Genomic DNA, 12,342 nt, shown 5'->3' with positions numbered 1-12,342 from the left:
GCGTATGTTTGCTTTTATGTTGGGAAGTGACAATATTTTTATATATTTTATATATACTTATATTTCATATAAGTACAGGGCTTTTAAGGCATTTATAATTTCTTTAAGAATGTTACAGCTGACTCAGTAGAAGATATGGGCCCACTTGGAAGTGTGACTAGAAGAAATGCTATTGAGCGGAAGAAAGTAAGAGGGAATGAAAGAGGGAGGCAACCAGGATTAATAGTATCATGTTTATTATTAGACTCTCTTATGGCTGGCAGTTCTTTATATTAGGAAAACAATCTATAGGATGGAGTCAGGAAAGCAAAACAGACTTTTGAACTTCCCATGATTTTCCCTCTGCCCTCCTATACAACACAATTTCTCTATACTTGGTGTGATAATTTTCAGCAATCCTGAACTGCTTGTAATCCCCCTCTTCTGTGTGTTGGGTGCAGGGGAAGGAGAGAGGGAGGGATTTTACTTTTCAAATGACCCAGGTCACATAAATCCTGTTGGCATTTATTAGTCAATAACAAAGTTGACTTATCATGACTCTTTGACATTAAGTTACCAAGAGTCTGCAAAATGCTGTGGATTTAAGTTATGTGATTTTACGTGCTGGTCAGTTGATGCTCTTTTTAGGCTAACCTGGTTATAAATGCCTTGAGGAGAAGTTAGAGATAGGGAAATCCTACATCCTGTTAGTTTATTTTCCTTTTTTTACTCTCTTAGTGGTTTTTTGGATGGTAAAGCAATTTTTCCCCAAGTTCTGCCTTACCAAGAGACAAGAAGGCTTAAATTATTTTATATCCTGAGTGTATTTCTGATGGTACTATTACGAGTAATTATAATTAACCGGTATATCTAGTTCACATCACAGAAAAATTCCCTCATTCGTTTTTCAGTCGATCCCTCCTTCCAGCCCTAGCGTCTGCCAGTCACTTACCAGTTTTCTGTCCCAATAGTTTTGATTATTCTGGAATGACATATAAATGGATTGATACAGTATATAGTCCTTAAGGAATTGAGATACAATTGACATGTAACATTCTATTAGTTTTAGTTGTATGGCATAATGATTTTATATATATTGTGAAATGATTACCATAATAAGTCTAGTTAACATCTATTACCACACAGATTTTTCTTTTCTTTGATATTAACTTTAAAGATCTACTCTCTTTTTATTTTTAAATATGCTCCATGCCTGATGTGGGCTAGAACTCATGACCCCAGGATCAAGAGTCTTATGCTGTACTGACTGAGACACCCAGGTGCCCCTAAAGATCTCTTTATTCTCTTAGTAATTTTCACATATATAGTACAGTATTAACTATAGTTACCATGTTGAACATTATATCCCCAGGACATACTTTTTTTTTTAAGATTTTATTTATTTATTTGACAGAGAGCGAGAGCAGAACACAAGCAGGGGGAGTGGGAGAGGGAGAAGCAGACTCCCCGCTGAGCAGGGAGCCCATTGTGGGGCTTGATCCCAGGACCCTGGGATCATGACCTGAGCTGAAGGTAGATGCCTAATGACTGAGCCACGCAGGTGCTCCAGGACATACTTTTTAACTGGAAGGTGTACCTTTTGACCTCCTTTACTCGTTTTGCCCATCAGTCTATTCTGTGTCTATAATTCAGTTTTTGTTTTTTTTTTAGATTCCATGTATAAGATCATATAATATTTGTCTGATTTATTTCACTTAGCATAATACCTTTAAAGTACATCCATATTGTTGCAAATGAGAGGATTTTTTCCCTTTTTATGGCTGAATAAAAATCCACTGTGTTGGGGTGTGTGTGTGTGTGTGTGTGTGTGTGTGTGTGTGTGTGTGTGTGTGTGTGATACCACGTTTTCTTCATGCATGTATCTGTCAATAGATATAGTTAGCTTGCATGTCTTGGCTATTGTAAATAATGCTGCGGTGAATATGGGGGTACAGATATCTTTTTGAGATAGTGATCTTGCTCCTTTGGATATATACCCAGAAGTGGAATTGCTGGATCATGTGGTAGTTCTATTTTTAATTTTTTTTAAAGATTTATTTACTTATGTTAGGGAGAGACAGAGCAGGGGGTGGAGGGGCAGAAGGAGAGGGAGAAAGTCTCAGGACCCTGAGATTATGACCTGAGCTGAAACCAAGAGTCGGATGCTTTACCAACTGTACCACCCAGGCTCCCCCTATTTTTAATTTTTTGAAGAACCTCCATACTGTTTTTTCTAGTGGCTGCATCTGTTTACATTTCTACCAACAATATGCAGGGGTTCCCTTTCCTCTGCATCCTTGCCAACACTTGTTACCTCTTGTCTTTGTGATGATAGCCATTCTAATAGGTATTAGGTGTTATCTCATTGTGGCTTTGATGTTCATTTCCCTGATTAGTGATGTTGAGCCCCTTGTCATGTATCTGTTGGTGTTCCTTGGAAAAATGTCTATTCAGATTGTCTACCTGCTTTTTAATTGGATTGTTTGTTCCGTTGAGTTGTATGGGTTCTTTATATATTTTGGATATTAACCCCTTATCAGATACATGATTTGCAAATATTTTCTCACATTGGGTAGGCTGTCTTTTCATTTTGTTGATGGGTTTCCTTTACTGAGCTGAAGGTTTCTAGTTTGATGTACTCCCACGTGGTTGTTTTTTGTTGCCTTTGATTGTGGTATCAAATCCAAAAGTCGTTGCTAAGACCTGTGTCAAGGAGGCTCCAGGAATTTTATGGTTTCCAGTCTTATGTTCAAGTCCTTAATCCATTTTGAGTTGTTTTTGGATACAGTGTAAGATATAGAGATCCAGTTTCATTTTTTGCATGTGGCTGTTCAGTTTTCCCAACACAGTTTGTTGAAGAGGCTGTCCTTTCCCATTGTATATTCTTAGCTCCTTTGTTTTAAATTAATTGATCTTACATGTGTCTTTATTTCTGGACTCTCTATTCCATTCCATTGATTTACATGTCTTTTTATGCCAGTACCATGCTGTGTTGATTATTATAGCTTTGTAATATAGTTTACAATCAAGGAGTAACTTGATTTTGTCAAAAGAAGTTTTAAATTTTCATGAAATTCAGTTTGTCAGTATTTTTCTTCAGTTTTGTCTCCAGCTTTGTTGTTCTTTCTCACAATTGCTTTAGCTATCAGTGTCTTCTGTGGTTCCATACAAATTTTAGAATTACTCGTTCTATTTCTCTGGAAAAGTGCCATTGGAATTTTGATAGGGATTACATTGAATCTGTAGATTACTTTGGGTATTATGGGCATTTTAACAGTATTCTTCCAATCCATGAGCATGGACTGTCTTTCCATTTCTTTGTGTCATCTTCAGTTTCTTTCATCAGTGTCTTACAGTGTTACAGTGTTCATTGTACTAATCTTTCATCTCCTTGGTTAAATTTATTCATAGGTATTTTGTTCTTTAATGCAATTGTAAATGGGATGTTTTCATAATTTCTCTTTGTGATAGTTTATGAATGTATAGAGATAGAGTTTTGTCTATTGTGTATATTGCAACTTCACTGAATTTATTAGTTTGACAGGTTTTTGGTGGAGTCTTCAGGGTTTTCTATGTATAATGTCATGTTGTCTGCAAACAGTTTTACTTTCTTTACAGTTTGGATGCCTTTTATTTTTCTTGCCTAATTGCTTTGGTTATGACTTCCAGTACTGTGTTCAATAAAGGTGGCAACAGTGAGCCTCCTTGTCTTATTCCTGATCATGAAGAAAAAGCTTTCAGTTTTCACCCTTGAGTATATTTGCTGTGGGCTTGTCATATGGCCTTTATTATGGTGAGGTACATTGTACATAGCCTTTTGGTAATGGTATTTTTAATTAAGCATAATGCATTTGACATTCATCCGTATTGTTTTTATCATTAGTTCTATCCTTTTTATTACTGAGTAATATTTCATTGTGTGTACCATAGTTAGTATCTAATTGTCAGTTGAAGGATATTTGAGTTGTTTCCAAGTGTGGCGGCTTATAAATAAAGTTGCTGCAAACGTTTATGTACAGGTTTTTGTGAATGTAAGTTTTTATTTTGCTTGGGTATATACCTAGGGATGGAATTGCTGGTTGTATAAGAGTATGTTTAACTTGGTGAGAAACAACCAAACTCCCTTCCAAAGTGGCGGTACTGTTTTGCTTTCCGCCAGCGAAATGTGAGGGTAGGTGTGTGTGTATGTATGCATGAATATTTATAAAAATATAAATGAATATGTGTTTACATATACATATAAACATACACACAAAAATGGGTGTGTGTGAGGCATCCTTGTTGGCCCTAGATATTGTAAGTTTTTAATTTACTCATTCCAATAGGTGTGTAGTGATACCTCATTGTCATTTTAAGTTGCATTTCCCAAATGCCTACAGTTGAGCATTTTTCCCATATGCTTATTTTTTATCTGTGTCTCTTCTTTGGTGAAGTACCTGTTGAAATCTTTGGCCATTTTTTTTTATTAGGTTGTTTTTCTTATGATTTTGTTTTGAGAGTTCTTTATATATTCTGGAGTGCTTTTCCAGATTTGTGTTTTGTAAATATTTATTCCCAGTCCTGGGCATGTCTTTTCATTCATCTTTCAAAGAGAAGAAGTTTTAAATTTTCATGAAATTCAGTTTATCAGTGTTTTTTTTCTACAGATCATACTTTCTTTGTTTTTATCGAAGAAATATTTGCCTAATCCAAGGTCATAAAGATTTTTCTTTTGTGTTTTCTTTTATAAGTTTTATGGTTTTTGGTTTTACATTTAAATTTAATGGTCCTTGTAAGTTTGTTTATAGTACAAGTTATGGATTGGTGTTTATTTATTTTTGCGTGTGGATGTCAGGTTTTTCAACAAATGCTGCTAGAACAACTAATCTCTATGGAATTACCTTTGCAAAATCTATTGGTTGTAAGGTGTGGTTCTATTTCTAGTTTTTCAGTTCTGTTCCTTTGAACGACATGTGTCTACCCCTTCATCCATACAATACTGTCTGGATTACTAGATCTTTATAGTAAGTCTTAACATTAGATAGTGGGTACACCCAAGTTTATATTTCTTTTTCAAAAATGTTTTGGCTATTTTAGATTCCTCTGTATAAATTTTAGAATTAGCTTGTGGACTTTTAAAGGGGGAAATATTCTAAAGAAGAGGTGACCGATGACTTGAGCCATGAAGGATGGATAGGAATTGAAAGACATGAAAATGTATGTATCAGAGGAAATAGAAAACCAAAGCTACACCAAAAAAACTGGAAAGATAAGAAAGGTTGGTGGAAAGAAATCAGTCCTGAGAAAATTGATGTGAAAATTCTAATCTAGTCCAATTACCCTCCCCCCCCCCCGTTTTCTGTGGGATAATTAGATTATATTCAATATGTTTAGATAAGTGGGAGGAAGTAAGTAAATACAAGAGACATTAAAGCATAGTGACTGTTAGGTAGAGACTAAGTAATTTGGAATGATAGAGTTGTAAGCTTTGGTTATCCAAATTGGTTGCTGATGAAATAAAATGGTCTAATTATTTTGGAATTTTGAAGTGATTGATAGATTTATAATCCCAGGTCTCTCTTTTTCCTTTTAGCATGGGTATCTCACATATGAGAGAAAATTTCCAAATACGCAGAAAAGGAGTTATATTCTGATTCTTTGGGGTTTTGTTTTGTTTTTTTTTCCTCTTCTTGTAGTACTTTCTTTAGCTGACAAGTAGATGTGCCCTTAATCCTTTATAGAGTTAGAAGCTTCCTTTAGTTATCATTGTGGGTTCCCATAAGATTACTTTTGGATTACCTTTAGATAGAAGTATAGCAACTATTATGACATCTCATTTTCATCCACAGGCTTTATTGTCATGTATACCTATACATTTTGTTTGGGTCGGTAACTAGTTTGACTTGGGATTTGAAGTAGATCCCTAAGAATAAACCAACTAGAAAGAAGACCTATTGAGTTCAAGTATTTTTATTTTTTTTAAATTTATTAAAAATTTTTTTTTTTTTAGTAATCTCTACACCCAACACAGGGCTCAAACTCATGACCCCAAGATCAGGAGTTGCATGCTCTTCTGATTGAGCGAGGCAGGCATCCCGAGTTCAAGTATTTTTAAAGACCAAAAGAACCCTTGTTACTGCTTTTTTTTTTTTTAAGGTTTTATTTATTTGACAGAAAGCACAAGTAGGCAGAGAGGCAGGCTCCCTGCTGAGCAGGGAGCCCGATGGTGGGGCTTGATCCCAGGATCCTGGGATCATGACCTGAGCTGAAGGCAGATGCTTAACCGACTGAACCACCCAGGAGCCCCAACTACTGTTATCTAAATATTTGGTTTCTCAGTAAGGGTCATAGAAAAAATAATGTCTCTGGGTTAGGAAAGTGTTTGCTATCACCTTATATTAAGTGTACTGATAAGTTTTAACCTGGTTATCTTTGGTCCATTCCCCAGTATTAAAACTTGCCATTCTTGTCCTGGGAACTGTACTCTCTCCACCTGTCCTTGACCATTTTATAGATTACCTGTTATGGTTGGCCCTTGAATGACTTGTAGGTTAGGAATGCCAATCCCCCCTATATTTAAAAACTCATGTATAACTTTATAGTGCCCTAAAACTTAACCAGTAAAAGCCTACTGTTTGTTGACTGGAAGCCTTACTGATAACAGTCGATTAACACACTTTGTGCATGTTATATGTATTATATACTGTATTCTTAAAGTAAGCTAGAAAAGAAAATGGTATTTAGAAAGTCATAAGGAAGAGAAAATACATTTACAGTACTACAAAAAAGTCTGCTTATAAATAGACCTAAGCAGTTCAAACCCAACATTGTTCAAGGGTCAGCTTCATTACCCTCATCCTTTGTGATAAGGATGTTTTATTTTCCCTTTAGTTGTACTCTTTCAGCATAGTGACAAGAGGGAGCAATGCAACTACCTGATAAGTGGGGACAAAGTAGTAATAAGAAATGCCAAATTCTTTATAGCATTGTTTGAGAGTAGAATATATATTCTATTACTTTATTTTTCAAGTAGTGCTATTAAAATGGTGTAAGCTACATGAGGGCAAAGATATTGTTTATCTGTAAAAGTTCTCTAGTAGTTCTAGTGCTTGGTATAATATGTGATGGTAGTAGACCTGCAATAAATATTTGTTGAATAAATGTTAAACTGGTCAGAAACTTGAAATTCCAAAGATCTGAGGTTATTTTTTTTCATAATGTTTTGTGACTTTACCATCATAAAACATGGATTTTGTTTTGCTTTGTTTAGAGTAGTGTTTAGTGTTTTGTTTAGAGTGGGAGATACTCATGAAAACTTTGGGGTTCTTTTTGAATGTTTGCATTCTTATCATCTATGGACTTTAGTTGAATATGTCATTGCAGACAAATGCCATCCAGAGAGGCCCTTGGTATAGAAGTAGAGTGGGGAATGCTAATGAAATCATTATTTATCTCAGGGTGTCCTCTAAGCTCTTGAGTGTCATCAGTCTTTATTTTTAACAGTATGATCCTACTATATATAGTGTGATTTGGCTAGGTACTGTTTTTTGGTATCAGGTGGTGAGCCCATTCAAGGAAAGTATAAATTTTATGTGACAGTTATAATGATTAAGAGTTGTGTATAGTTAAAAATAGATATTGATGAGGAAATAGAAACTTCAGAAATGCACCTCAAGGGGTTATTTTGCTTCACTATAAAAAAGGTGAACTTAGATTTATTTTATCAGAAAGGAAAATCATCTTAATGCTTAAGACCAGATGGGAAGGATGGATGTTAGGTGGTTATTCATTAAATAACAAATAATGTGTTTCATAACCTTTGGGAATAAATGCCAGTCATAAGACATTTATTTGAGAATATGTAAAATATAATAAATCATTGACATCTTGCTCTAAAATGTAAGCAGAAATATCTAATGTGGGCTTAATTTTGTCTTCCTCCAGGGGCGCCTGGTTGACTCAGTCGGTTAAGTGTCTGCTTTCGGCTCAGGTCATGATCACAGGGTCCTGGGATTGAGTTCTGTGTTGGGTTCCCTGCTCAATGGGGAGTCTACTTCTCCCTCTACCCTTCCCCCCTGCTCATGACCTCTCTCTCTCAAATAAATAAACAAAATCTTTAAGAATTTTTTTTTGTCTTCCTCCAACTCTGGGAAATTTGCTAGCAGTATTTCTGCCTACTTAATATTTGTATAAGTATGTGTCTAATGATTTGTATTTTAGGGTTGAGTAGTTAGAAGTCTCTGATTCATTATGAAGCAGTCTGTGGTAGTTGTAGCATTCTTTCTTTCTTAGACTGAATTCTAAGTGAAATAATAGTAATTGTGGTGAACTATAGATGTGGATAAAATGACCTTAAATTTAGACAGCATGGTGAGAGGGAAGCTCTGGTTTAACACTATAAGAACATTTTATATGTACTGTATAGGCTGTTCTTTTATTATAAGTTGTTCTAGATAACCACTATTCACAGAAGTCCAGATTAGTTTTTTTGTTTTTGTTTTTGTTTTTTTGAGGGGGAGTAGTTGTGTTATTTTATTAGCCTCAGATATAAAATCTGAGATTTGGGATTCTTTAGCAATAGTATATTTGGGTATATTTCACATATATTTTATAATATGCTATTCGCTGAAACAACATGATATATAAGTATCTTGCATTTTATTTATGGTTTTAGAAAATCCAATTTAAACTTTTCTAGGGCAGAGTAGGTCTAGTGCTGTGTATAATATTGCTTGTAACTGGGGGCACCTGGGTGGCTCAGTTGGTTGGGTGGCCGACTTGATTTCTGCTTAGTTCATAATCCCAGGATCCTGGGATCAAGCCCCACATTGGGCTCTGCGCTCACAGGGGAGTCTGCTCGAGGATTCTCTCTCCTGCCCCTCACCCTGCTTGCTCTTGCAAGCTCTCTCTCTTTCTAAAGTAAATAAATCTTAAAAAAATACTGCTTGTAACTGAAAAAAATTGGAATACATTTCCCATACAGTTTGTATTTTATGAGTTTACATGAAATTTTTTCTGTGGAACAGAAGGCTGAGAAATGAACTAATGAAAAATTTCACTATGTGTAGTGATTAAATAGCTTTAAGTGGTGGAGATTAAAACTAGTTTACTTTTAGGATAGTTCATGTAGGAACTAAGAAGTACGACATAATCAGGTTCTTGGTCCTGGACTGATGGTAACTCTCAGAAATTTTGCACTAGAATCTGAGAGGGTCATGTAGATGATATGCTAATTTTCAGTGAATGAAAGTGGATGGCAGGTTTAAAGAAGCTTATGTAGTTAGCATTTGGGGAGCTAGGTGGAGTATTTTTTTATAGTGTTGAAATGGGGTTGAAGATTGGGAAGTTAAACAGGTTGTGATGCCAAAGGGGCTTTTATTGTACTCTGTTACATGATCAGGATCCCTAGTATAAATTAGGTTGATGTAACAAGAGGATCCTTTGGGAACTGATGTAAGATGTTGTAAAAATTAGAACTTACGGAAAAACCAGTTCAAAAACGTACCTGTTTCATCAATTTGAAAGAGAAGATAAAGAATTAGCTGTTAGGCTTTCCAAAAGAAAACATTTCTATTTTTAGGATAAAAAGTATTAATTACTCATTAGTTAAGCCTTAGAACGACCTATGAGACTACTAGAAACCACATTACCAGTGTCACATTTAGAGAGTTAAATTACATTTGAATTATTATTTTATATTTGGCGGTATTTTGAAGTAGGTTTTTGTGGTATGTCTCAATGTGAAAAGTTGATGCTGAGGAACTGAGAGGGGAAACTAAAGCTGAATAGGAGGCTTCAGTATTACCAATTTCCCAAATTTGAATTCTCTAAGTCTTTAGTAGTATATTTGAAAACCTGATGTTTGAGAGAGTAATGATTACCAGAACTATAGGCTCTACTAAATTGCTTGTTAGTTAACCCAAATGTCAGATGTTAAAGCTTTAAGCAGATAATCCAAATCTGTATTAGTTTTGCATTAAATGACTTGTATTTTCATTGACTTCCTAATCAAATTTGAAAGAGATCTCTGACCCCTAATATGACAGTATTAATATTACTTTGGTTTTACATATAAACACTGGTAAACATTTCATGGACTTGTTTTGCAGGAACAGATTTTGTAAATTTTAGTGGATTTAGGAAGGTGGAAATTTATGAAAAAAAAATTCCGTATAGTTGTTTTCAAAATAAGAATTAGAGGACCAAGAAGAGATAGTAATTATTGACCTGTCTAGATTATTAAAATATTTAGGGGATTTGAACATGTGTATTAATTACCATTTCCTAGGATTAATTTTTAGAAAAGCATTGACTGAAAATTGTGAGATGGAAAAGGTGGGAGGAAAGGAAGGTAGCATATTTTAGGATTATAAAGCATGTACTCATTCCACAAATGTAGTTTTTTAAAAAGGCTTTATTTATTTATTTGAGAGAGAGAATGAGAGATAGCACAAGAGGGAAGAGGGTTAGAGGGAGAAGCAGACTCCCTGCTGAGCAGGGAGCCCGATGTGGGACTCGATCCCGAGACTCCAGGATCATGACCTGAGCCGAAGGCAGTCGCCTAACCAACTATTTTAAGTGCCTACTATGTAGTAGGAACTATACAGCAATATAAAAAGGACATACCTCCACACAGAAATAACATATAGTCCCCTTAAAGAACATACCATCCAGCGGGAGCCGTGATTAAAAGCCACATTAAGTTGACCTCTAATCCTATGTTTTTTTTTTTTTTTTTTAAGATTTTATTTATTTGACAGAGAGAGACACAGCGAGAGAGGGAACACAAGCAGGGGGAATGGGAGAGGGAGAAGCAGCCTTCCCGCCGAGCAGGGAGCCCGATGCAGGGCTTGATCCCAGGACCCTGGGATCATGACCTGAGCTGAAGGCAAACGCTTAACAGCTGAGCCACCCAGGCACCCCACTAATCCTATGTTCTGTGGTTTAATGAAAATGATCTAAAATTAATGAAACAGTTTTTTATTTTTGCATATTTTGCAGTCTTAACTCTGCAATGTAGTGAATGGATTTGTAGCATGTCATTGGGTTTGGATCTGTTCAATTTGGCTTTGCTTAATTTTGTGTTTTTGTGGAATCTTATATTAGTATGCAGAAGTACTCAGAGATACACATGCCTTGTGCACAGTAGAAATTCTGAAAACCTTGTCATCTAAAAATTTTACTTTTAGAAGTGGGACGCCTGGGTGGCTCAGTTGGTTAACCATTTGCCGTTGGCTCAGGTCATGATCCCAGCGTCCTGGGATACGAGTCCCACATGGGGCTCCCTGCTCAGTGGGGAACTTGCTTCTCCCTCTGCCTGCCGCTCGCCCTACTTGTTCCCTCTCTCTCTGACAAATAAAATCTTAAAAAAAAATATTTTACATAGATTGAATGTGGTAAAAAGTAATTTTTTTTTCCTGTGGAAAATGATCCTATTCTTTGTGCTGTATGAAGATCTGGGATATGTATGGGAAATAAAATATAGGTTAGCATTAACCAAATTGTATGGTAAGATTAAAGCAGAGGACTTAACCTGGAAACTTGGAAGTAAATTACTGTTAAACCGGTTGAATAGATCTGGGAAACTTTCTCTTTTCCCCTTTTAGTAAACGGGAAAGTGACTATTTTACATTCAGAAATATGAGTAGATATGGTATGGGAAGTTTTGATTGTATTCTTATGAACTAGCTGTGTTTTTGAAACAGTTAGATTACCACTAACTTTTCTTTATTTACCACCTGAAAGTAAATTCCATTGAATTATAAATTCTAAACTCTACTTGGAAATACTCCCATATTAGGCACTTGGTTTTGGTGTGTGTGTGTTAAATATGAACAAAGAACCAACTATTAAAAAAAAAAACACAAAAAACAAGGCAACTTACAGATAGCATGCAGGATTTTAATTAGGCTCAGGGCTTTGTCATTTGCTTTTCTTGCTAGATCTGAACTAGATTTTATTTTCTGGAACTACCAAGCAGTAATTCTTGTGTTGTACCCCTCGAATGGTTACTTTAGGGCCATTTGTCATATGCTTCATACATTGCACACTTGAGGATTTTTATATCTAGTTGTCATCACTCATGATCATTTGGTGATTATTTTCGCAGTTACATAAAGAAGACTATATAATATTTCAATTAAGGTGGCCATGTAACTCCATCATTCAAATTTGGACACTTTTTTTTTTTTTTAACTATTTTTAAGTAGGCTCCATGCTCAGTGTGGAGCCCAACATGGGGCTGAACCTAGGACCCTGAAATTAAGACCTGAGCTGAGATCAAGAGTTCAATGCTTAACCAACTGAGCCACCCAGGTTCATCCCCCCCACCCCCCGCCAAGTTGGACACTTTTGAGAGTGAAATATTACTTAAGAACAACAGAT

The 12,342-nt window shown here is 35.6% G+C and overlaps 1 protein-coding gene across 4 annotated transcripts in view; it reads left to right on the top strand.

The window, feature by feature from the left end:
• The window catches only part of CNOT6L (CCR4-NOT transcription complex subunit 6 like), a 102,689-nt gene that overhangs the window by 28,482 nt on the left and 61,865 nt on the right, over positions 1 to 12,342 (top strand). The window lies entirely within an intron of this gene.

Source organism: Zalophus californianus, chromosome 2 (genome assembly GCF_009762305.2).
Source record: "Zalophus californianus isolate mZalCal1 chromosome 2, mZalCal1.pri.v2, whole genome shotgun sequence".
In the NCBI taxonomy this organism is placed as follows: domain Eukaryota; kingdom Metazoa; phylum Chordata; class Mammalia; order Carnivora; family Otariidae; genus Zalophus; species Zalophus californianus.
Note: the sequence above shows the minus strand (reverse complement) of the source record. Positions and strands in the feature narration are given on the sequence as shown.